The 26,490-nt window shown below is 34.7% G+C and overlaps 1 protein-coding gene across 14 annotated transcripts in view; it reads right to left on the reverse strand.

The window, feature by feature from the left end:
- Sox6 (SRY-box transcription factor 6) overlaps window positions 1-26,490 on the reverse strand; it is a 538,528-nt gene that overhangs the window by 430,118 nt on the left and 81,920 nt on the right. For 6 of the 14 annotated variants that reach the window (XM_048360339.1, XM_048360335.1, XM_048360334.1 and 3 more), the window contains exon 3: window positions 18,380-18,450. The exons of 2 other annotated variants lie outside the window; for them this stretch is intronic. The gene's annotated coding sequence lies outside the window, so the exon portion shown is untranslated. Of the gene's footprint in view, window positions 1-18,379; window positions 18,451-20,863; window positions 20,941-23,306; window positions 23,380-26,270; window positions 26,277-26,490 lie in introns of all 14 variants that reach the window. 6 more of the 14 variants (XM_048360343.1, XM_048360342.1, XM_048360337.1 and 3 more) reach the window with 3 other exon arrangements.

Here is a 26,490-nt window from a genome sequence, read left to right on the forward strand (position 1 = left end):
AAAATATACTTACAGCTCAAGAAATGAAATTACCCAAAAACAAACCCCCAAAGAAACAACCACCCCATTAACAAGTGGGCTAAAGACTTAAAGAGAGAGTTCTCTGAAGAGGAACTACAAATAGCCAAGTGATACATGTAGAAATGCTCAATATCTCTGGCCATAAAAGAAATGCAAATCAAAACAACATTGAAATTCTACCTCACCCCAGTTAAAATGGCCATTATCAAGAAATCTAATAACAACAGATGCTGGCAGGGATGTGGTCAAAAGGGAAGGCTACTACACTGTTGGTGGAAGTGTAAATTTAAATTTGTCCAACCACTCTGGAAAGCAGTATGAAGGTTTCTCAAAGACTAAACACAGAGCTCCCAATCGCTCTTCTGGGCATTTACCCAAATGACAACAAACGGGCCATACTAAAGTTACCAGCACAATGGCCCTCAGTAGATGAATGGATCTAGAAGATTTGGTATATATACAGAATAGAGCTCTATTCCTCCATCAGAAAGAATGACATTGCCCCATTCATAATGAAATGGAAAGACCAAGAAAAAATTATACTAAGTGAAGTAAGCCGGGCCCAAAGAAATATAGGGTGCATGGTTTCCCTCATTTGTAAGAACTAGAATATGTCTATGATACTCTTAACGGGATCTCAACAACCCAGTTGCTTAATACACAGGACCATATATGATGAATTGTATCAACATGATCTCCAAGATATGGAAACAAGAAGCTCTTATTACATCTTGTACATAGTATTTTTTCTTTCATTTATCTTAATTTTCTGTACCTGTGTCTTGTATATAAGATTATTTGACCAGGGGACAAGAAAGGGAATCATAGAAACAGCAGGTCAAAGGATGAACTAATGCAACAATAAACCCACTTGATACTAGATTGGATATCAAACTTACAATTTGGGGGGAAGAGGAGTAGGGAGGGGTAAGTTGGAGAAAATGAAGTATGGGGTAACTGTTTAAAAACAAATGTAATCATTACCTTACTTAAGTAACTGTAACTGCTTGCTCATCGCCTTTTCAATAAAGATTAAAAATAAATAAATAAATCTTTTTATTTAATTTTATTGTCAAGATGATGTACAGAGGGGTTACAGTTACATATGTAAGGTAGTGAGTGTATTTGTTGTCACACTTGTTACCCCTCCCTCATTTTTTCTCTCACTTTCCTTCCCACACATTCCTACCCTCAGTTGTACCACTAATTTCCAACATATTGTCTTGTGAGTATCACTGCTGGATTGGTTCATTCTTAATCCTCACCATTTAGAACTTACCATTTAGATCTTATTTACTTAAAAGTACATGAGCTTTCCAAGAGAAACACAGATAAACAAAACTATAATATAAATTTTTAAACGCCATAATAAAAGTAGATATGAATACAAAGAATAGGAAATCATTTGAGAAGTTAGTATTTCAGTAAATATTTTCTAGCATAAAGCACTCACTTAATATAAAGCATGCTGTGCACACGAATCATTTTCTTTGCAGTATGAAAGGATTTACTCCTGGCCAAGATTGGCTAACAAAGGTGAGATTTACACTAAATCCTTAACAACTAAAAAAAAAAAAAAAAAAAAAATCTGGGCAAAAAACGTGAAAATAGTTTTCAGACACTAGACATCAGTCTGCAAAAGCAGTGATTCCTCAGAAAAGAATCTTGCATTTTCTTAGCTTACTGAATAAAGAAAGAAATGACTAAATCAAAGGCTCAGCAGAACACCCAAATGGTCTGAAACAAGAATTAAATAGATGGCGTTAGGAATCAAGGGAGGCCAAAATGTCTATAGTTTATAAGGCAGAATGACAGAAAAGGGACTTAGGAAGTCCCAAGGATCTGAGAGTCTCTCAGAAGAATTTATCCAACTACTAACTAGTGCATAAATGTGTGTGGCAATTGACCAAGGTCAAGGAATGACACAATTAAGAGAAACAGAAAAAAATGGCATCCAGATCTCATCCAAGCCTAGGAATAGAACATTTTCCCATCATCAGAAGTACAACATTCTGTAATACAAAGAGCATTGGCCAGAACCGTATTGCCCCAATAATGGAAAGAATTAATGTTATGCTGACTACCCTAGAGCCAATCAAAAGACTTTTAGTTACTCTTTTCTACTACACGTAGACCATTTCTGAGCCACAATACAAGTCTCAATAAGTTAAAAAGTATTCAAATTATACAAAATATTTTCTCTGGTAAAAATGTAATTAAAGGGCTGGGGATATAGCCTAGTGGCAAGAGTGCCTGCCTCGGATACACAAGGCCCTAGGTTCGATTCCCCAGCACCACATATACAGAAAACGGCCAGAAGTGGCGCTGTGGCTCAAGTGGCAGAGTGCTAGCCTTGAGTGGGAAGAAGCCAGGGACAGTGCTCAGGCCCTGAGTCCAAGGCCCAGGACTGGCAAAAAAAAAAAAAAAAAAAGATGTAATTAAAATGGGAATTAATAGCAAAAAGGTATCTGGAAAATACTCTAATATCAGCTACTTTTTCCCTAATACCCAACTATTAGGAAACAAAATAGTTTATTTCTTAGTAAAACATCTGATAAAAAAAAGAAATCAAAAGAGAAAATACCACCCTGAACTGAGTGAAAAAACAAACACATTATCTCAAAGCTCATAAGTAAATAAGTTGGATGGTATGCAAGTATACACAAATGTATTAGCTGAAATATGGTAGATTCAAGGGAGATCTCAAATAGTATAAATTCTTAGAAAGTCAAAACCACAGTTCAGCAAAATAAAATTCCAAGGAAATTGTTACTCAAAAGGAGTGGGGTTGGAGCCAAGGGGAATGAGGTAGACAAATTAAAAGAAAAGAGGAAAATACAGACATGAATCTAATGTATATCCTACAAAATTAAGAAGGAGGTATCCATTCATCTATTGAGGGGCATCTGGATTGGTTCCATATCTTAGCTATGGTAAATAATACTGCAATGAACATGGTTGTGCTGGTAACTTTAGTATGGTCATGTTTGTTGTCATTTGGCTAAATGCCCAGGAGTGAGATTGCTGGATCAAAGGGGAGCTCTATGTTTAGTCTTCTGAGAAACTTCCATACTGCTTTCCAAAATGGTTGGACAAGTTTACACTCCTACCAACAGTGTAGAAGCCTTCCTTTTGACCACATATCACCAGCATCTGTTATTATTTTTTTCTTCATAGTGGCCATTCTAACTGGGGTGAGGTAGAATCTTAATGTAGTTTTGATTTGCATTTTTTGTTGTTGTTGATTTGCATTTTTTATGACCAGAGATGTTGAACATTTCTTCATGTGTCTTTTGGCTTTTCTCATTTCCTCTCCAGAGAAGTATGGAACCAATCTAGATGCCCCTCCATAAATTAATGGATCAAGAAAATGTGGTATATATATACAATAGAATTCTATGCTTTCCATCAGAAAGAATGACATTGCCCATTCTTAAAGAAATGGAAAGACTTGGAAAAAATCATATTAAGTGAGGTGAGCCAGATCCAAAATAACACAGGCTCCATGGTTTCCCTCATTTCTAATAATTAATGTATGTCTAGGATAGTATTAGTAGAGTATCACAATAGATCAATAGCAATGTACATATGACCATATGAAATTATGCTAATCAAACGGAACTCCAAGATATGGAGACAAGAGGGTCTTCTGTTTTTTAAAAACATACTGTGTGGAGTTTTTTCTTTTATTTTTTCCTTTGTTTTATCCCCTGTTGTCAATGTTTTGTTTTGTTTTTTGGTGCCCATTGTCTTGTATAGATGTTTATCTGATTTGGGGAATCACAAAATGGTGAGACAAAGGAAAAAAGATGAACTAATGCAACAGTGTACTGTTAGAAAAGAACTTTACAACTAGGGGGGAGGGGAGTCTGGGGAAGAGAAAATGTGAGAAAAGAAGGAAAGGGGTAACGCTGTTCAACAAGAAATGTACTTATTACCTTACTTATATAACTGTAACCCCTCTGTACATTCATTACCTTTACAATAAAATATTTTTTAAAAGGAGGAAATGAGTATATAGAGGAGTGGGTGACAATGTTGAAAGGGGTAAAATTGGTCAAGATACATTGTATTCACAAATAAATTTGTAAAATGGATACTCATTTGTATAACTACTTAAAGATAATTTAAAAAATAAAAAGTAGGGGCTGGGGATATAGCCTAGTGGCAAGAGTGCCTGCCTCGGACACACGAGGCCCTAGGTTCGATTCCCCAGCACCACATATACAGAAAACGGCCAGAAGCGGCGCTGTGGCTCAAGTGGCAGAGTGCTAGCCTTGAGCGGGAAGAAGCCAGGGACAGTGCTCAGGCCCGGAGTCCAAGGGCCAGGACTGGCAAAAAAAATAAATAAATAAAAAATAATAAAAAAAATAATAAAAAAAATAAAAAGTAGGATGCAGCTAAGGCAGTATTTAGAAGTAAGTATATAGCATTAAAATTGTTTTGTAAAAAGTCTCAAGGCAATAATTTCAGCTTTACCTCAATAAACTAGAAATAGAAAAGCAAATAAAAACCAATAAATACAGAGAAAGATGAAACACAGGAATGTATAAAAGAACATAGATTTAAAACCTAAGTATATATTATACACAAGTTCATGCCAATAGACTTAACAACATAAATAAAATGAACCAAAAGTATATAACTGAAATGAAATAAGAAAGTTAAATACATTTATAGTTGGTAAAGAAATTCAATTTACTATTTACAATCTTCTCACAAATAAAACACCAACCTCAACCCTATATGACCTCATTGGCAAAATCTTTAATTCAAACTTTTTAAAAAGAAATAAAGGACATTGAGGAGGAATGAAAACCCACACAGACACCACACACACACACACACACACACACACACACACACACACACACACACACACACATGCTAGCATGACAAAATCCTCCAAACACTATTTGAAAATGGAGGAAAATGAGAGAGGATATGGGAACATAAATTCAGGAAGGGACTTGTTCAGAGCATACTGTATACATGTATAGAATTATCACAACTGAAATATTCTCATTGTTATTAATGTATACTAATTAAAATAAAAATAAGAAAGAAAATATACCAATTATATAAGAACTCTCAGAAAAGGGAAGAGAGGAACATATTTCCCAATTTACTCTATGAAGACACAGTTATAAAGTAATAAAAGTATAATTATTAATAATGTAAATAAACATACGCATACATGATTCAATGATTTATTAACAAAATGCCAAGGCAAATCAATAGAAGATTTAGTGCTAGAACAACTGACTAGCCATAAGAAAAAAATATGCACCTAAAAACTTACATCATTCCTCAAACAAAGTCAACTCGAAAGTTAGAAATGAAAATTATAAAACTTCCAAAAGAGTGACTGCAGCAAATATAGGTGAACTTCAGTCTTATGAAGTTATCAATTGTATGCAAAGGATCAAATATAACAGATAAAAATAGTAAATTGGATTCAGCAAGATTTTTTTAATTACTTCTATCAGAGAACACTTAATGAAATTAAAAGGCAAATCACAAAATAGTAGAAAGTATTGGCAAAACATGTGTCAAACAAATGAACTTCTATCTAGAATATATAAAATTACTACAATTTAATTTTTTAAAAACCAACACAGTTTAAAAAAAAACCGCAAGGGGCTGGGAATGCAGTTTAGTGGTAGAATGCTTGCCTAACATGAACAAAACCCATGGTTCGATTCCTCATTACCACATAAACAGAAAAGGCCAGCACTGGTGCTGTGACTCAAGTGGTAGAGTTCAAGTCTTGAGCAAAAAGAAGCCAGGGACAGTGCTTGGGCCTGAGTTCAAGCCCCAGGACTGGCAAAAAATAAAATAAAATAAACAGCAAAAGATTGTAAAGATAGTTCAACTGAGTAGGTTTAGAATGAGATAATATTATAAGCCCTTAGAGTGGCCAAATTGAAGACTGAATATAACAAGTATTGATAAAGATGTAGAACAACTGGAACACTCACATTTTGCCAGTGGAAATATGAAATTATACAGTCACTTTACAAAACCTCAGTAGCTCTTACAAAGTTATCTAACCAAGCCATTTTACTTCTTATTATTACCCAAAGGAAATTAAGGTATATGTCCATGCAAATACAAATGCTCATAGCAGCCACATTTGTAAGAAAAATAAACTAGCAAATAATAATCAAATTGTAGAATACCTATACACTGAGCTACTAATTAAAAATCTAAAATAATAATAAGCTACTGATATGTGCATGAGTGACTCTCAAAGTACTTACGCTAGCTGAGCATGGATGGCTCACACCTGTATTCCTAGCTACTGGGGAAGCTGAAATCTGAGGATTGTGGGTCAAAGCCAACCTGAGCAGGAAAGTCGGTGAGACTCTTATCTCCAATAAACTACTCAGAAAAAGCCAGAAGTGGCACTATGGCTCAAGTGGTAGAGAATTAGCCTTGAGCACAGAGGCTTAGGGACAGAGCCCAAGCCTTGAGTTCAAGCCCCAGGACTCGAAAAAATAAAAATAAAACTATGCTGAGTGAAAAGACAGACACTAGACAAAAAGGGTACATACTATCTAATTTCATTAATATAAAATTCAAAAAAATAAACTAATCTACAATTGCATCATATCAATGATAGGTCAGTATTATCAATATCTTGTTGTAGAAATGGTTTAATTGGTGTATACCTCTCAAAACTTACCAAATTGTATCCTTTAAATTCACACCATTCATTGTATGTCCACTACAGTTCAGTAAAACTATCAAAAGCAACATGTACAAATAATCTAAGATTCAAAAAGGTTACATGACTTTCCTGAGATCATAGCTACTACACAGCAGAGCCTAGGGATGGCTGGGATTCCCATACATTTTATTCTTAAACATATAAGAGTTACCTCGTGTACCTCTTGGTCTCCAGAAGACATTCAAAAGTTGTAGTTTTTGTTTTTAAAATACAGGCATATACAGAATCTAATACATGAAAACAATAACAGGTCTTAACTTTCCCGTGGGATATTTAAATCTTTAAAGATAGATCCAATGTATAAGAGAGATAAAATTTGGGAAATTTGTATAAAAAAGCATTTTCTATTATGTACTACATAATATCCAAGAACAAGCAAGACAGATTTTTAAGTCACACAAAGATTATAAAAGAGAATCCTATGATAAGGCAATGGCAAGAAGCTCAGTTTGTCAGGAGGCTAAGATATACATGCATGCTGAGGATGGAGATGACAAGCCGTGAGAAGGAAGTTACTAGGTTTTGTATCAGTCACCTTAATAGAAACATGTCAATAACATATAATATACAAAACATATATGTACATATAACATGACATATCTAGATAGAACATGGGTGGGAGGGTTTACGACTTTTTATTATAATATTTGGCATTTTCCTCTTCCCACAGGATTTTAAATTAAGAGTAATAGCTTGAGAAAATGAGAACACAAAAGCAATATGAAACTACACGAGACAGTAAAGGAGTTTGGAGGCCAGGAAGCTCTCTCCATTCCTCTCTTACTTTTTCCTAATGGTAGCCAGAAAATGTAGTGGCCAGTCAGGAGAAAAGAACACACACACACACATATATATAACCACTCATATACACATCAGCAAATTCATCAGTTACTAACAGGCCAAAAGTTTTTGCATTATCAGAATTTGTAAAAGGGTAAGTAAAAGGGTAAGAGAGGATGACAGAATCTTGCTTTATTGCTCAACTAACACTATTTATCATAGCTAGTAAGTTATATTCAGAAAGAGTCTGGCCAAGCTAGGGATACTGAACTCTTAGAAGCTCGATTTCCTAGTCTTCTTTGATCAAGCATTTCCCTAGTTTCTTCCAAGGTGAATCATCTACACAGAAACTGCTATTCCAGCCTTGTAATAGCAACCCACTTGGCATCCTATTATGCCTAAAACAGGAGTCTCATGGACATGAAGAATAAGCATGTTTCCTCAGGCCCATTACAAACCCAATGGGCCTTCAGCTAGAGAAGCTTTTTAGCAGCTAACAACCAAATGTAGACTGTGAAAGGTGGGTTGGGATAGAAGCAAGAAACTTCCATGGCTACTTTCTCAGGAATGTTTCTTGTTTATCTTCAAGACCATAATACTTATTTCTGTTGTCTGCATTTATAGCCTTCAAATCTCAAACTCCCTGTCTTCTCCTGTAAGCCTGAAATGGTTTTCTTGGTAATGCTTTCACATGATTACAGAATGGAGACTCACTCACAGGCCTTCCTCACTTTAAGTTTTAATAATGAATTACACAGAGCTTATTAGCTGGCAACTAGAGGACTTTAGAATTAAAAGCAATCCTATAAATAACTAACTCTATATTGCAGAGGAGGAAATAGAAATCCAGAAAGGACAAATGACTTGATCACAGTTTTGCATCAGTATAGCCATACTAAAATTATTATAGAGCTAGGACCCCAATATCTGGATTCCTAAACAAGTGTTTCTCTCCCCTATCCCATGATACTTTCAAAATCAACATTCTGTTTGGATGTGGTGGCACACACCTGTAGTTTCAGTACTTGGGAAACTAAGGCAGGAGAATCATGAAGCCAGTCAAGGCTACATAGCAAATCTACATAGCAAAGTCCAGGATGACTTAAACTATACAGTGAGACAAGAAAGGAAGAGAGAAACAAAGAGAGAGGAAGAAAGAGAGAGAGAAAATAAAGAGAGAAAGAAAGAGAATGAAAGGAAGAAAGGAAGTTAGGAAGGAAAAAAAGACAAGAAGAAAAGGAATAAAGGAGGGGAAAGAATTTTTTAAAGGAAATAGAAAGGGAAGGGAAGAAGAGGGAGGAGGAGAAAAGGAACGGAAGGGAGAGAGGAAGGAAAAGAGAGAAAGAAGGAAAGGGAAGGGGAAGAAGAGAAAAGGTGCCCATTTTTCATAAAATAACTTTCAGCAATCCTTACATTATTTGAGAGCCTGCACAAACTTTAAGAAAAGGAGGTAACATGAACAGTGTAGTTTAATGCAAGAAGTTAGTTTTCCTACCTGAGGATTCTCTAATCCTGTCATAATGGAAACATGGAACAACAGTAACCTAAGGGACAAATATTCAGATACACCGAAAACATATTTCATTCAAACTAACCACCTTTCCCAAATATGAACAGTTAACCTTTCAATATTAAACATGCCACATTACTCCAAGGCTCAGATGAACCAATGTTGAGACGTTCTCTTCTGAAGAGAACGTCTCTCACAGTTTCTCACAGAAGTATGTTTGCAACATTATCTAATTCTAGTCTTTGCTATTTCTGGGCCTTTACAAAGGCTACAATGAAGGGATAGAAGTCTCAATTTAACCAAGGAAATGAAGGCAGAGCCTCTCTTCAACCTACACATTCTCAGCAGCTCTGGAAGAACCAATTTTTCTTGGCAAGCAAGCTGAGGTCTGACTAGGTACCCATTCTATACCCACCTACGATACATAAAAGTGGGTGAAGAAGAGGAAAGTGTGGTCCTCAAGCTTGCTGCTTAAGTGAGGACTTTGCCTAGGGCTGATTCTGCAGGGGATAGGTATCCATTTAGTGATGACCAGGTCTTTGTCTGGTCCTGCACATAGCTGCTGCTAGTTGTCATATTGTAGCCTCCTGAGTCAAAATACCTTTGGCCTTCCTGAGTGTCTTCATGAGAAGAAGGAGCCTCGTAGGTTTTGTTGTAGACTACAAAGTTTGGCCTTTAACTTTGCTCCTCATCTGCCTCAGGAGGAATACTCTTCTGTCTCTTGAGAGTCTTGCAACTCATCAGGTTCTTCCTCTGGGTTCTATTCTTGTTTCTGGGACTGAGATGTGGAGTACTGCGGCCCAGGAGAGTCAACTAAAGAAGGAAGGGGGAAGGGAAATGGGGACAATCTATTCTGCTGCTTCCACTCCAACCACCATGGTTGCTTATTCTAAATGGCCATAATCATCTCACATTAACAGAAGTAAACTTCTGATGAACTTTTTTACTTTCTACTTTAAATTCTATGTCTGGTCTAGAAGATTCCTAAATTCATATTATTATAGAGTAAGTGAATAAATCAATGGATGTTAATGTTATTCTGAATTATAAGGTAATATAAATGACAATGATTCTCTACAAAATCAAGTTGATTTTATTCCACTTTATTGAAAAGGTCTACTTTAAACTTTTATTGCAAAAATCCTTTTCTTACTATCCTTCTTATCTGGAAAGGGAAAAGTAAAAGAAAGCCTTCATTTCAAGCATAATATTTGCTGCAATTATATTTTCTATGAGCAAGAACAAAATATAGCAATATAACCCTGGAGTCACAATCATTTCTTTATCTGAGAATGTTTTAAAAGTAGCCAAATTCTGTGTGCTTCTGTTTTATTCTCACAAATCTGTTGAAGGCTGGTGCATTTATGCTTGCATATATTTGTGTTATATGTGCTACTTATATGTATTTATGTGCTTATTGGTAGAGCCCTTAAGCACACACAAAGCCTTAGGTTTGATTCCCAGACCTATTGAAACAAGGAGGAAAAAAATAGAGGGAGAAAGAAACAAAATGAAAGGAAGAGAGGAAAAGGAAGAAGATGAGCATGATCAACAACAACTTTTTTTTTTTTTTTTTGGCCAGTCCTGGGGCTTGGACTCAGGGCCTGAGCACTGTCCCTGGCTTCTTTTTTTTGCTCAAGGCTAGCACTCTGCCACTTGAGCCACAGTGCCGCTTCTGGCCGTTTTCTGTATATGTGGTGCTGGGGACTCGAACCTAGGGCCTCGTGCATCCGAGGCAGGCACTCTTGCCACTAGGCTATCTCCCCAGCCCGATCAACAACTTCTTGTTGTAATAATAACTTTCAAGCAAATGAGGCTCTTTGATAAATTTTCATATAGCCAAAGTTATATGGTCTGGGTAAAGATGGCTTACAGCTTCGTATCATAGAAATTTGTTTCTTATAAATTCTTAGGAGTTAATATAGAACATTTAAGTTGACTATAAGATTTAAATACAAGAAATTCAACATATCAGAAAGACACTTCCTGTTTGTCCATATCACATCTACAAAGTGTATTGCATATGTCTTCAAGTCTACCTAACTGCTGAAAGCCCAGACACAATGAGGCCTTTCTGCATTTGAGACTGAATAAGCCTTGTATGTATTATTACGTTACTTACATTTCCTCCTTTCTGGGAAAGCAGAATAGAAAGACATAAGGTGTTTGGGTTGGGGTGGGGGTGTTGTTGTTGTTTGGGTCATTTAAAAATGACCAAAAATGTTCTTTTTCAAAAGAAAAAAATTAATCAAAACAAAAATTCTCAAAACTCATATGTATTAATAGCAAAAGTAAAACCATTCATCAAAAATGAGGTCACTAATAAAGGACCAAACCAAACCCAAATACCTGGTATTAATAGGCTAAGAACTACTCCCATAGTGACACACTTCTCCAGGAAACTCTCAACCTCAGTAGACATGCAACAATCATTCTACAATACCAAAACTCAAATCAGCAGCACAAATTCCTAAATTAAGGCTCTATCACAGAGAATGAAGACAAGAAATGCACTACATGCATATATGATGAACAGAAATTTTCAAAAAGAAACAGTATATGGTATCTATGTTTCTGATGATAACAGCATAAGATGATTATAATATTCCCACTGGATGAAAGAAAAATGAGATAGATATTTTTATGGCATTTATCTCAGGTTAGAGTCCCAACAATCTTGTAAATTAATCTTTTTTTATATAATTGCTTGTGTTTTGTGAAAACTTCCAGCAAGAAATATTTAAGTAATTTACAGAAAAGATAATTAAAATGTTTTATATTTACTGGTAATAATTAACTCACTTTTTGATACTTTGGAACTGGCAAAATTTTGTTGAAATAATATTGATACCAAAATTCTAAAATAATGGGGCTGGGGATATAGCCTAGTGGCAAGAGTGCCTGCCTCGGATACACGAGGCCCTAGGTTCGATTCCCCAGCACCACATATACAGAAAAACGGCCAGAAGCGGCGCTGTGGCTCAAGTGGCCGAGTGCTAGCCTTGAGCGGGAAGAAGCCAGGGACAGTGCTCAGGCCCTGAGTCCAAGGCCCAGGACTGGCCAAAAAAAAAAAAAAAAAAAAAAAAAAAAAAAAAAAATTCTAAAATAATGTAAAAGATGTACTTATAGCACACACATATATAAAACATATATCTCTAACACATATAAATCTATATGTTGAAACTGATATACAGAGGCATAGATATAAAATAAGTTTGGTTGATTACTCAAATAATTTTTATAAACTGAATAGTTACAAAAATATTTATAGCAATGTATAACTTTACATTTCCATGAATTACACTAGGATTATATTTCATCTTACAGATCTGTTATAAAACAATGGTTAGCTTTTCACAATTGGTGCATTGTTGGCACTACTCTATATATTTGAGAGTATTACTAAGCTCAAATAATGGCTTTGTTGCCCCTTCTCCATCTGTATTTAATCCCTTAAATATTAGGGGGAAATTTACTTTAAAATACTGTAAAAATATTAGGATATCTTCTTGGTTAAAAACACGTTCAAAGAGCAGCTTTTAGGAGAAATATTCAAATCTATTAGCAACTCTTAGAAAACTGCCCCCAAGTCCCACATTGTTTCCAATATCAAGTTAAGAAGAATTTTTCTCCAATGGGCACTGAATCACTTTAATGTTGACTCTTGTGAAGCTCTACTCCACCTTCAAATGTAGCCAGTAAATTCAACTTTACTACAGTACTATAAAAATGTGAAATAACCATAATAGTATCTAAAAAAGGGGGACCGCTGGCACTACATTAGTTTAGAGAAAACCATAAATGAATACTAATGCAAAAAAAATTTTCATGATAGTTTGCCTAGATGCCAAAAGACCTACAGTAAATATTTTGTCAGAATGTGTAAGTTATCTTGAGGCAGCTGAGATTATTACTGTGTGGGATTCAGAATCAGTTCTCAAACTGTTCTTATTCTTCAGATTTTTTAATATTAATAAATCATCAATATAAACCTTCACTATGAACCATTATCTGATTATAAGCTCATCTTACTGAGAATAAACATCAGGAGATGGTTTTGTTTCCTTAATGACTCAACTTTTTGGTTGTTATCCAACATGGATCCACCGTGTACCAAATTCCACTTTGTAGTGAATATATGATTGTCTCACAAAATACTCAAACAGAATCAATAGTTTTACTTCTCTTTTCTTTCATAAAGCATGACCAAATTTTTAGAGTTGAGAGTAAACCAAGATCAAATTTAGACATGTTTTTTTTTTTTAATTAGTGAAAATGAAACACTTCAGTACCAGACAAAAGCCCTGATTTTAAGAGTAGGTTCTTGCCTTCCCTGAAATGCCTAGCTCAGGCTGTGTATTTTTATGCCTGCAGATATTGGCATGTTTCACATTTAAGATTATGACACATCAACTTATTTTGAAATTTTAAAAATCTTCCACTGCGCATGTTTCAAGTGCTTCATGACTATCACTGATAATTGAGCAATTAACTTGAAATTACCAAATGTGCTGTGATGGCACAATATGGAGTAAGCAACATGAAAGAATAAGTAACAGAAAAACTTGACATAGTGAGGGGAAAAAAGTAATAGAGAGGAAAATCATCCATAATAATAATAGTACTGAGTAAGTTTTAATGGTCCCAGGTCTCAGTGGTTTAATTATGCCAATAAAATGGTTTAATAAAACAAATCCTGATTATTACTAACTTTTTGGAGCAGTTTGTTCTGGTACTGCAAAAAGAACCTTCTTCTAACTGGTCTTGAGTAATACTCAGGGATTAGTCCAAAAAGTAAGTAGGGAGTTTCATTTGACAACAAGCACAAAACAATTAGGTTAAAAAAAAAAATCCTGACAGGCAGATTCTTAAGAAATACAGGCTTGCAAAAAAATAGTGGTAAGGTCTTACTTCCAGTGTAATATGGACAGAGCAAAACTCTAGAGCTGAAAATGACCTCAAGAAGGCATCAAGCTTGCAAATATATATACAAACCAAAAATTAAAACGCATGACATAAGACAGAGATAAAACTCAGCTCTACTGGAAAAACCAGAATGTCCTTTCACTGCTCATCTCATCAAGAGGTCTCTAGGCCTTTCTGGCTAAAACTATAAAGAGTACCTGGGGGGTGGGGGGACTTAAATATAGGCAGTAAAACAAATTCCATAAACCTAAATCCTACCTTCTTTCACTAGCAGGCCATTTGAGAGGTTTGAAAGACCAACAATTTAGAAAGTCAGAGATGGAAAAGAGATTCAAAACTACAGCAAATAAAGGACACTATTAAAAACATTTTTTCCCTGAAAATCTCATCAATGTTACTCCAAAACACCACTAGGAGATTAAAATGGGCTAGGCTGTTATTTCGCGTATAAATTAAAAACAGAATGTAAAGAGAGAATAAAGAACAAGTATCTAAGAGTACTAGTATATAAAACTTAAAAGCTTAAAATGTAATGGATATACACATTCAGATTAGCAAACTCCTTTCAATTAAAGTAGATTTCTGGCCACAGTTCACAAATGTATAGTAGCTGTGTGTATTAATGTAGATACTTCAAATGTCAGTATATCTCTAATTAACATGAGCACACAACTGTAAAACTGAGAAGGCACAATTTTAAATTCCTTACATTCCCAGCATTAATGCTTTCTTTGGGCAGCTCCCGTTGTCATGGAAAATGGCATTCAAGACCTATTTGTGGATTTTCACAGCTCATCTTTTTTATTTACCTGCTCTATGTCAAGATTAGCCTGGAATAATATTTTTTAAAGATAATGCACTTAGATCTCCTTTTTTTAAAAAGTCACTGATGCTCTTACTAAGAGTGCTTTGATCTGGGCAGGGCTGTTTGAAATAGATCTCTCTCCATTTTAAATCATCACAAAGACATGAATTCATGATTCTTTTTGTTTGTTTCCTAAAAAAAGAAAAAAAACTCTGAGATTCAAAATTTTTCAGTGCTAGCATGAGGTATAGCAATTTTGAAACAGACAAACAGGAAAATGTCAGGAAGAACCAAATGCTCCAAGAATATAAAGAAATAAAATGGTAGTAAACTCTCTGCTATCTCTTACTCCACCTTAAACTTTTCAAAAATATTTATACAGCAATCAAGTGAAATTGAGATAGTGATAAAAACAACAGAGAACTGAAATTTACTCTGAAAGAGGAATTGGTGGGCTGGGAATATGGCTTAGTGGTAGAGTGCTTGCCTTGTATACATGAAGCTCTGGGTTCGATTCCTCAGCACCACACATATAGAAAAGGCCAGAAGTGGCTCAGTGGCTCATGTGGTAGAATACTAGCCTTGAGCAAAAAGAAGCCAAGGACAGTGCTCCGGCCCTGAGTCCAAGGCCCAGGACTGGCAAAAAAAAAAGAGGACATGGTGATGATATGGAAAAAGAACTGAATTTATACAACAAATCATGTTTGAGGCCTTTTTCTTTGCAAGCATAATTATTATTCATTTCACAGAGTTTTTATAAAATTCAGTCATTGAAATGTCAGTAAATCAGATGATCTACTTCCATCTGGGGTTAAATAATCACTTTTTGTGCCAGACAATAAAATAGCAGTTTTTGGAGGATCCTATTAGAGACCTCAAACTGAAACAGATTTTTATTTAAAAGGTATTCATTTTCAAATTACTGAAGTGGCATGGGTAAACTAGAAAAGCAAGGTATCTACTGAACTACCTTTGTTTTTTTGTGGTTGTGTTGTTGTTTTGTTGTTCTATAAGTTATTCACTACTCTGATAAAACTGACAGTCAGAATTACATAATTATTTTTTCATTAAAGGCAAAATTTTAGTGTGGGATATTAATATTCAAAAAAGTCTCTTTAAACAATGCCTGCTTTAGGAGAGGTAATCTTTCTGTTTTAAGAAGGAAAAGTAAAGCTTCACTAAAACAAGATATAGTTTCTAAAGAGAAAGTCATTTCCTTTACAGTTCCTCTTTTGACCTGGGTAGATGTGAGTAGCTAGATTCCAATCGGTTCTCACACACTCTTGGTGTGGCCCATTCATTATGGATGTGCAAAACAATATCCCACTTTCCTTATCTCAGTGACCAGCTTCTGCATACCTTACTAAGATGCTTCCTCCTGGCCCTTAGGTATAACTTTCTGTTGTAGATCATATAGCAAATAAGCAGTTGCAGGACATAGAATTTAGGGCTCATTATATAAGCTATTGTCACTGATCCCATTGGCTTGTTCTCAGGTCTGACTAGGTTAGTATTTCTATATTTATCTGCCTTATTCAGTGTAAGTGGTGAACAAATTTCACAATAAATGAAAGAAAGAGAAATTCAACATTCTGGATGCCATGTCAGTTTCATCTCATTTAATGTAGTCATAGCATCCCATAATATCTCTTTATCACAAAGGTTGTGTAGTCAGGAGATGGTCTAAACAAAGCTTGAGATCAACGACCCAAAGACAGCCAAGGTCCATGTCCTAAATTGGAAGATGCTCAAGTCTAGAAAATAATTTATTTAGGCCTGTTGGACTAGCATAACTTCATTCTCAGTAATAAGTTAAATCTGACTTAGTAGTATTTTAGAATTGCTTAAGTTAAATTCCACAAATAACTATATGCAAACTATATTGACAGTGGCCTTCTAATCTTAGCTTGTTCTTCGTTAGAACAGAAGAAATTTTTTTCAGATAATTAAATCACCTTCATTCGAAGTTAGCCTATGTGTGTCTCGGTAAAGAATTTAGAAAACAAAGCTTTTATTTGATAAGATATTATGTTTTAATGCCCTGTGGTAGAATGATGGTGATTATATTAGTCACTTTAAAGCTTTTAATCATCCTAAAAACTTACTAAAGAGAATGAACGATATGAAGGAAAAGAGAAAGGATGTTTTTGGTTTTGATTTTTTGTTTTTTAAAAAAAGACAAAATAACTAAGATAAGATTTGGACAGCTCAAAATTCCTTTGACATAGATTTCTAACAGGATATGTTCAGCTCCTTCGAATTCAGTTTTCACCAAGAGCTCTTCATAGATTTTTCTTTCTCTTCTTTGTTCCTAATCCTCACCAATATGTCTTGCACAAATTAAATGCTTATATTTAATCTAAATGAGTCACAGTTTATAAAATTATGTGTTTGAAGTAATAAAGAAGTCTTCAGATAATAAAATGTAAATTGTGAGTTTCATTAAAAATAACAATTTAGTCAATCTTAAAATATTAAGAGTATACAAAATGCACAAACTATATATTAAACATGGACACTATTTTCTTAAAAATTGGTTCAAAATGTTTGTCGCAAGGAACGCTACCAACTAAAACAAAGGTAAAGCCAATGCCAAATAAATTTTCACTGCTTTCTGCTTAAAAACTGAATCACCTAAACTCTAACTTACCAAATCAGTTTTTTCAAATACCTTCCTAGAAATACATTTTCTAAGGCTTCATTATAGCTGTACACTAATAAAGAGAAAGTTTCCTGTGCTTTTGCTGCTTTTACTGTTATCAAATAGCCTTTTAAATGTCAGTGATCTACAAGACTATATACACATAAATTCATTTTAAGCTGGAGGTTCTTAAATGTGAGCTTGCTTATACATGGAGATGTTTTAATGCCTGCCATATACTCTCAACTACTTCTACATAACATATATATAATGTGTGTATGTATAAATACGTACATTAATTAAAGTACTTTTAATAGATCTTTCTTGCAGTTTTATTGCATTTTTTTCTTAAAATTTACTTTGTTTCCTGAATAAGAGTACTTTGTTTTCCAAAATATCATTTAAAATATAAAGGTGTTTCAGGGATGGTACAAAGAGCAAGAATACCACCATTTTGCTATTCATTACACATTCACCAAATGAGTCTTTGGATCCTTAGTACATAATCTCCTCATGCACTGACAGCTCTTTGAATTCTGTATCATCTCACATCTTTTCTCTGAGCACAGGCACATAACACTTTTCAAGTCCAGATAACCAGAAGATGTAAGAAGTTAACAGGGTAAATTATTCATGTGTATACAGAGTAGAATCTTTAAGGTAACCCATTTCTAAATTTGATACCTGTTCTCAAAAACATAAGAAATGTATTCGCTAGGTTTATTGTAATGGGGCTTGCACTGTGTCCTCTTACTGGAAATCACAGCAAATAGGCTTTATCATCAGTTGGCATTTTTCTATATTCCTCTCCCCAAAACGTGCTGGTAAAAAGCTAGCAATACTTACAGAACAGTTACCAAAATGCAAAATCTCTAATCAAAATTCATGCACAAAATGAGTTTATTTATAAGCTGTAACTGTTACACTACATAATGAGAAAATAGCAAATAATTCAATACTTACAATTATACACAAAAATCAGCCCCAGCACCCAGAAATCACTGGTAAACGGCCTTTGAATTCATGAAAGTGACCTGAAAATTCAGATACAAAATGAAATGAGAAAGTATAAGTCAATTGCATTTGGTTTTATTAACAAAATATACATTCTATATAATTTGACTTCTTTTTTTTTTTTTTTGCCAGTCCTGGGCCTTGGACTCAGGGCCTGAGCACTGTCCCTGGTTTCTTTTTGCTCAAGGCTAGCACTCTGCCACTTGAGCCACAGCGCCACTTCTGGCCGTTTTCTATATATGTGGTGCTGGGGAATCAAACCCAGGGCTTCATGTATATAAGGCAAGCACTCTTGCCACTAGGCCATATTCCCAGCCCCTAATTTGACTTCTTTATCTTTTGTATGTCAGGTTATCTGATTTGGGAAGTGGAAGGGGACGCACAGAAATGGTGGAATAAAGGGTGAACTAATTCAGCAGTGACACTCACTAGACACTATATTGAAAATGAACTATATAACTTGTGGAGGAGGGGGCACAAAGGAAAAAACTGGGAGAAAATGAGGGAAGAGGTGACACTCTTCAAAAAGACATGTACTATGGGCTGGGGATATAGCCTAGTGGCAAGAGTGCCTGCCTCGGATACACGAGGCCCTAGGTTCGATTCCCCAGCACCACATATACAGAAAACGGCCAGAAGCGGCGCTGTGGCTCAAGTGGCAGAGTGCTAGCCTTGAGGGGGAAGAAGCCAGGGACAGTACTCAGGCCCTGAGTCCAAGGCCCAGGACTGGCAAAAAAAAAAAAAAAAAAAAAAGACATGTACTCAATACCTGACTAACGTATCTGTAGGCCTCTATACATCACCTTTACAATAAGCAATAAAAAAAGAAAAATACACATTCTGACTACAAACCATACTATGTTTACTTGTCATGTCTTCATCTGTTCTAGCAAATTTTGTTAAGATTATAATGCCAAATAAAACTATTATCTTATTATTCTACAACTAAAAATCTAACATTTCCATCTATTATGGCTTTTAACAGAATATCAAGAATAAAGTAGTGCTTAAAAGTATAGGTAAAAACAAAAGGGAGGGGGCTGGGGATATGGCCTAGTGGCAAGAGTGCTTGCCTCGTATACATGAGGCCCTGGGTTCAATTCCCCAGCACCACATATACAGAAAATGGCCAGAAGTGGCGCTGTGGCTCAAGTGGCAGAGTGCTAGCCTTGAGCAAAAAAAAAGAAGCCAGGGACAGTGCTCAGGCCTTGAGTCCAAGCCTCAGGACTGGCCAAAAAAAAAAAAAAAAAGGGAGACTTTTTTGATAAAGGGAGTAAGACAAACTACATTTGTGTTTAACTTATTGCTGTTTAACTTACTGCTACATGTTAAAATAAAATAGCTTCATAAAGAATATGTCAAATATGCTCAACAAGAATTCCTTCCATGTAGAATTCTTAAGAAATGAGGCAGTTGTTGTCCTAAAGTATGGTACCCATTATGTGCTGAGCCTATGTACAATTCATCCTGTATAAGCCCCAATTCAATCCAAAATTCTTTCACTCACACACACTTTGGTTTGGGCTGAAGAGGTAACAGATGCAACTCAAACACACAGAGCAAGTCTTATAAAAATGTAACTAGCACAATGAGCCACTTTGTGTCTCTAAGCATCTATGGTTTCCTCTCTCCACAACCACCACCATCAGAAGGCAGTTTGGTATTTTATTTTTATTGTTTTGTCTAAATACAGAACACTTAATTCCATGAAAACAAAGAAACTTTTGTTGCAGAGACTGTATTCTTTTAAGAATATGAAGATGGCTATGAGTAGTGTTCAAATGAAAGTAAGAATGGAGTTTGAGTTTCCAATTGAGGCCTACTGTCCTGTCCTGGTTTGATTCATTTTGCATTTTAAAAAAACACAGCTAGTAAACATCTAAGTTAGTTAGAGCTAACTAGGCTTAAAAAAAATTCATTCTGAAAAATCACTCTTTTTTTTTTTTTTTTTGGCCAGTCCTGGGGCTTGGACTCAGGGCCTGAGCATTGTCCCTGGCTTCTTCCCGCTCAAGGCTAGCGCTCTGCCACTTGAGCCACAGCGCCGCTTCTGGCCGTTTTCTGTATATGTGGTGCTGGGGAATCGAACCTAGGGCCTCGTGTATCCGAGGCAGGCACTCTTGCCACTAGGCTATATCCCCAGCCTGAAAAATCACTCTTGATCAATATCATTTGTAGAAACTTCTATGCTCAACTTTTCCATTAGAGAAAACAATAGCCTTAATTAATTAGGTATTTGCATCTGAATTTAATCTGGAATGGCATGTAAATATCTATTTCATCCGTTTTCCAGGCCCTAAAATATGTCTTTGCCTACTTCCATTTTCTAATTTTGATTGATAGATAATTCAGACCCAGATAGCTTTAAGCATCCTGGCTATTATACCCATTAGGCTTCTTTGCTTTCCTTCTTTTTGAGGGGAATGGTCCTCATACCTTCCTCACACCAGTCTCATTAGTTTTCAGCAATTCCACAAAGCCCACTTCCACAGATGCAAGAATTGTAAAGGAATCTGACTAAGGGAAGACAGCGCAATAATTTTTGGTATTATGTTCTTTTTTTTCCTTTCAGGGGGTTCTGGGACTCAGAATGATAATTTTATCTGGGATATCACACAACTCTACCTGAACACACAGTGTTCTAACTATTCAAATGCTGCAGGATAACTAGTTCGGGGGGAGGGGGGAAGGTATTTTCACATTTTATCCTCTCCTGAATTACAAATTATAATTTCTTTGTGAAGATGATGCTCATGAAATAAAGGTGTAAAAAAAAATACTGCATACCTAAAAAGGATTTTTAGTACCTGTGCACTTTAAAAAAAAAAAATCAGACCTTGTTTTGTTGAGAAGTATTGGAATTGTGTGAGGTACACATATGTCCCATTGTTACACTGTGGTGTAACCAATGAGGGAGAAGGACAAAGGAAAGTGCAACCAGAAAAAAATTAAGGTTAACATAGATCTAATTTTTTTCTAATTCAACTCTAATTTTTTAATTCAATTCTTAATGTGTTATGAAATCTAACACTGGAATACTTCAAATCCTGAAACAAGTTAGATTTCAGACATTTAGGACAAATAATATTCTCATATATACTGACACAAAGTCAATAAATCTTATTTGTCAAGATCCTGACACATAAGGTAAAAACAACTTTGAATATCATTATCAACTGACTTGCACTATTGGTAAAGTCAAGAGCAAACAACTAAAAGAAAATACATTCTGGTGCCATAGAGTTCATTAGTCTAAAAAAAAAAAAAATACTTTAGTGCATACTTCCCCATTCAGGGAAGTCAAGGATAAAGAAGCAACATGAAGAATTAATACGCCCACATCCCAAGCATTTAAATTTTAATCCAGTCTGTGCTACAGATTTTTACATCTAACTATGGTGGTGATGTGTTCCATTTCTTTAATTGTCATATATTCTATATATCCTTAATTTACTAAATTAAAAAAAGTATTTCTATACTTCAATATAAAAATACACAGGCCAATGGAAAGAGGAATGGCCAGCAAATACATTCACAAAAGTCAATGTACATAAGTGAAAATGGAACTGGGTAACTTGAAGGGATAGATGGGTTCAAATAAATGGAGGTGGGAAAATAACAGAAGGGGTGGCATTCATCATTGTACACATAAATTGACATGCTAAATTGAAAGCCCTTTGTATAACTACTTTGTATTCATAAACTGCTTCATTAAATGGCAATTCCCTTGTGCAACTAAAGATAATTTTAAAAATCAAAAAATAAATAAGTAAATTCTTAGATACATAGAAAAATTTAAAGGAAGATGTTCGATGGAGAAATACGAAAAAACATAAAATATTAACCTCCCAGATAGTTAATAAGATTAAGTAAAACATTTTTCTATGTATTTCAGCAAAATATTTTTAATCTTGTTTTTAAATGTATTGGTGATGAAGGAGAAAAATCAGAATTTCTATATATCACTGGATGAATTTGAAATTGAGGCCTATTTTCTGAACAATTTTCTTAACTGCTAATTTCCTTAACAGTAACTATTTAGAAATTTTAGTATTTCTATGCTTTGAATCTACTGTGCTACTTCCAAAATGTATCATAAGAAACTAATCACAAAAATAAAACATACATCTCATGTAATGTTTGTGTTTATTACAGCATTTTTTTTTTTTTTTGGCCAGTCCTGGGCCTTGGGCCTGAGCACTGTCCCTGGCTTCTTTTTTTTGCTCAAGGCTAGCACTCTGCCACTTGAGCCACAGCGCCGCTTCTGGCCGTTTTCTGTATAGGTGGTGCTGGGGAATCGAACCTAGGGCCTCGTGTATCCGAGGCAGGCACTCTTGCCACTAGTCTATATCCCCAGCCCCTATTACAGCATTTTTAATAGCCAAAAATTGGAAACAATTCACTGACTGAACAAGTGTTTTGTTACACACGTACAATACTTCTCTGTAACAATTTAAACTTAGAATATAAACTATATTTCTTAAAATAATAAAATTATCACAATTCAATTTTGAATAAAAATTTAGCATGTACATTAAGAAGCAACTTACAGAAAATCATATATATGTGAAAATCAATCATGTGTATGTATATGTTTATGTAAATATGCAAGTTTTACAAATTAAAGCATAATTTCACACAAAAAGTTAACATTTGATAGTGAGCTCCAAGTTTCTTTTTCTTTTCTTAATCTTATTGGTATTTTTGACATAATATATCTGGATGAATCCTAAAACAATGAAGCTATGTATAACATACAATATTTTACTTATACAATTCAATAGAAATCGTATCTAGGGAAATATTGCTATTAGCCTGGGAACCAAAAGAAAATCAATATTAGGTTTTTTAATAATTTTTAAAAGATCCTCAGACTTACAGGGTAACTTCAAACCAGTATCTTGACATCAAATGAAGAAACCATAAGCATTTTCTCAAAAGTGTGTCCCACTCTGCCAAAAATAGCAATAGATCAAAGGTAAACAGCAAATAAAAACATTCTTCCCTCATATAATCAGACTTTAAAAGCTTTCAAGCTAATATTTTTAATCCTGCATAAAGCTTTCTCTAGGCCACACCCACTTCTTTTCTTAACCACCTCACTCACCGTTTTTTTCACTATTTTAGAAGACTCAAGCATCACATAGCAATTGGATTAAATAGATTTCCACCCATGAAAGTCAATGATACTAAACTATTATTTAACTACAGAACTACTTTCAAAATATATTCTAAGAAACTAATCACAAACGTAATAAAACATCCATCACACACAATGATTGTGTTTATAATAGCAAAAAAATTTAAATAATTCACTGATTAAATAAGTACATACATACATACATGCATATAATACTACTCTGTAACTAAACTAAAATATAAACTATACTTACTAAAATAATAAGATGGTCATAATCAAGTTTGTGTGTGTGTGTGTCCATACTGAGGCTTGACTTGCTCAGCTGGCATTCTACCACTTGAGCCATAACCTCAAACCCATCTTTTTTTTATTGTTATTATAGAGGTTAATGTACAGAGGGGTTACAGGTTCATGTCAGGCAATAAGTACATTTCTTTTGGGACAATATCTCACCTTCCCATGCTCTGTCCCAGTTTTTCCCTCCCATCCCTTTCAACATGTTTTATTAGTTCATTTTCATCATAGTGTCTAGTGAATACCACTCGCTGCTGCATTTCCAAGCCCAGTTTTTCACTAGATCTTTTGGAAATGGAGTCTCTGAAACTTTTCTGCCAGGTCTGACTTTAAACCTCAATCGTGTATGAGACACAGGCATCTGACAAAGAAAGTTAGTTCTTGGCCTGCGTTTTCAACATGCAATGCTATATTTTAACATAAAGTTGGACAGATTTTTGTTGCAAATGTCTGTGGAAGCACTTAATAGTTTAACTTTCTTTAATTTATTGATTTAAAGAATAGCCTTCAAAACATTTTTTCAGGCAACTTTTGAGAAAATATTAATTCTTCATTATGTGTATATTAATATTCAATATAAATATTCAATATAATATTGAAAATACATTAAAAATATTGATGGTAAATTCAAATGTATTTTCTTAGGAAGGTGATTTTACATAAAATTTTTATCATTTGCCTTCACAAAAAATGAGTCAATTTCAAAAAATTACTATTATAACTTTTTTCTTTCAATATTTATTACTACAAACTTATAGCTTCAATAAGCTAAACCCGTGTTTCTTAAATTTCATAATGCTGACTACTTTCCTTATCTTGTAAAATAATGCTGAATTTAAATTAAATACAAATATAATGAGAACTTTTATTTTCAAAAAAACTGATATCAAACTGTGATACACAATTTTTACTGTAATAGCTAATAGCTAAAAACATCACAGTAGTGGATAGAAAGTAAGGGTTTGGCTATTATTAATTATATTTCTAAAGCAAAATTTAAAAATATTTATAAGGTAATAAGAAAGATAACTAAAATCCTAGCCAGTCCAACATTCTTCTGAAAGAAGAGTTTACTTCTTCTATAAAATAGAAGTGTTTGCTATTCTTAAAAATCTCAGAAATAGTGGGACAAAGAGTAAACCAATGTAAAGTGATACTCACTAGACACTACATTGTAAATGAACTTTACAACTTGGGGAGAGGGAGGTAAGGGGAGGGAGAGAAGGATAAAATGAGGGAGAGGTAACACTGTTGGAAACCAAATGTACTTATTACCTTACTTATATAACTGTAAGCTCTGTGTACATCACCTTTACAATAAAATTAAATTAAAAGAAAACTCTCCAAAGATGGTTATTAAAGCCAATTCATAGTGACCTATTCATTTGTTCTCTCTCAATCTAATCTATTCTTAGGTACTGAAGCTGACAATTAAGAAGGTATTCACAAAGTATTCAGAGGAAGTTGGGTAAGAAATAAAGTTTGGGAACCATGTTGCATTAGAATGGTGGTATGTTCTAAAAAAGGATAATAATAATAATAATAATGAATTTTAGAGATTCAGCTAGTTCAATCATCTGAAACTTCCAGTTCAGGACTGTTTCACATTTTTTGAAAATTCATTAAGAAAATAGCCCCTTCAACAAATGGTGCTGAGAAAAGTGCATGTCCACATGCAGAAAACTGTAACTAGCTCCTTATATATCACCATGATCCAGCTTCAACTCAGAATCAATCAAAGACCTCAATGTAAGACCTGAAACCATGAAACTATTAAAAGAAGGAGATGGGGAAACACTGTGACTCCTTTTCACAAGAAGAAATTTATTGAGTAAAGATCCAGAAGCATAACAAAGCACTTGAAAGACTTGATAAATGGTATTGCAATCAACTTGCATATTTAAAACTCAGGTCAAGAACTAATTTAAAAGTTTCTACATGGCAAAGGACATAGCCTATAAACTAAAAAGACAGCCTACAGAATGGGGGAAGATTTTTGCAAACTATACATTAAACAAGGGCCTAATATCCAGAATACATACATAGAGCTTAAAACATTAAACCCTCAATGAGCCAACATTCCAATTAATCTATGAGTTAATGACTTAAAGACAGACTTCTCAGAAGAAGAAGGAAAAATGGCCAATAGACAAAGGAAGAAATATTCAACATCTCTAGCCATAAAGGAAATGCAAATCAAAACAATACTCAGCATGTTTGTACAATTTTCCTGTGGAATGATGAGAATAAGTCAATACAGTTTGGTGCCCCTGTCCTGATTTTTGCTAAGACATCAGCTGTTTTTGTTGTTGTTGTTTTTCTGTACTGAGGCTTGAACTCAGGGTGTAGTCACTGTCCTTTGGCTTTTTCACCCAGGGCTAGTGTTTAGCACTTTAGCCACCACTCCACATTTAGCTTTTTGCGAATTAACTGGTGAGGAGAATCTCATGGGCTTTCCTGCCCAAGATGGCTTTGAATCATGACCCTCAGATCTGTCTCCTGAATAGCTTGGATTATAGGCATAAGCCACCAGTACTCAACTGACATCAGCAGTTTTGCCTGAAATTACACTCATCCCCAGTGCAATTGTTCATACAAAGAAAAAGCAAATGAACAACTTCATACTAGG

The sequence above is a fragment of the Perognathus longimembris genome, chromosome 13 (assembly GCF_023159225.1).
Source record: "Perognathus longimembris pacificus isolate PPM17 chromosome 13, ASM2315922v1, whole genome shotgun sequence".
Taxonomy (NCBI): domain Eukaryota; kingdom Metazoa; phylum Chordata; class Mammalia; order Rodentia; family Heteromyidae; genus Perognathus; species Perognathus longimembris.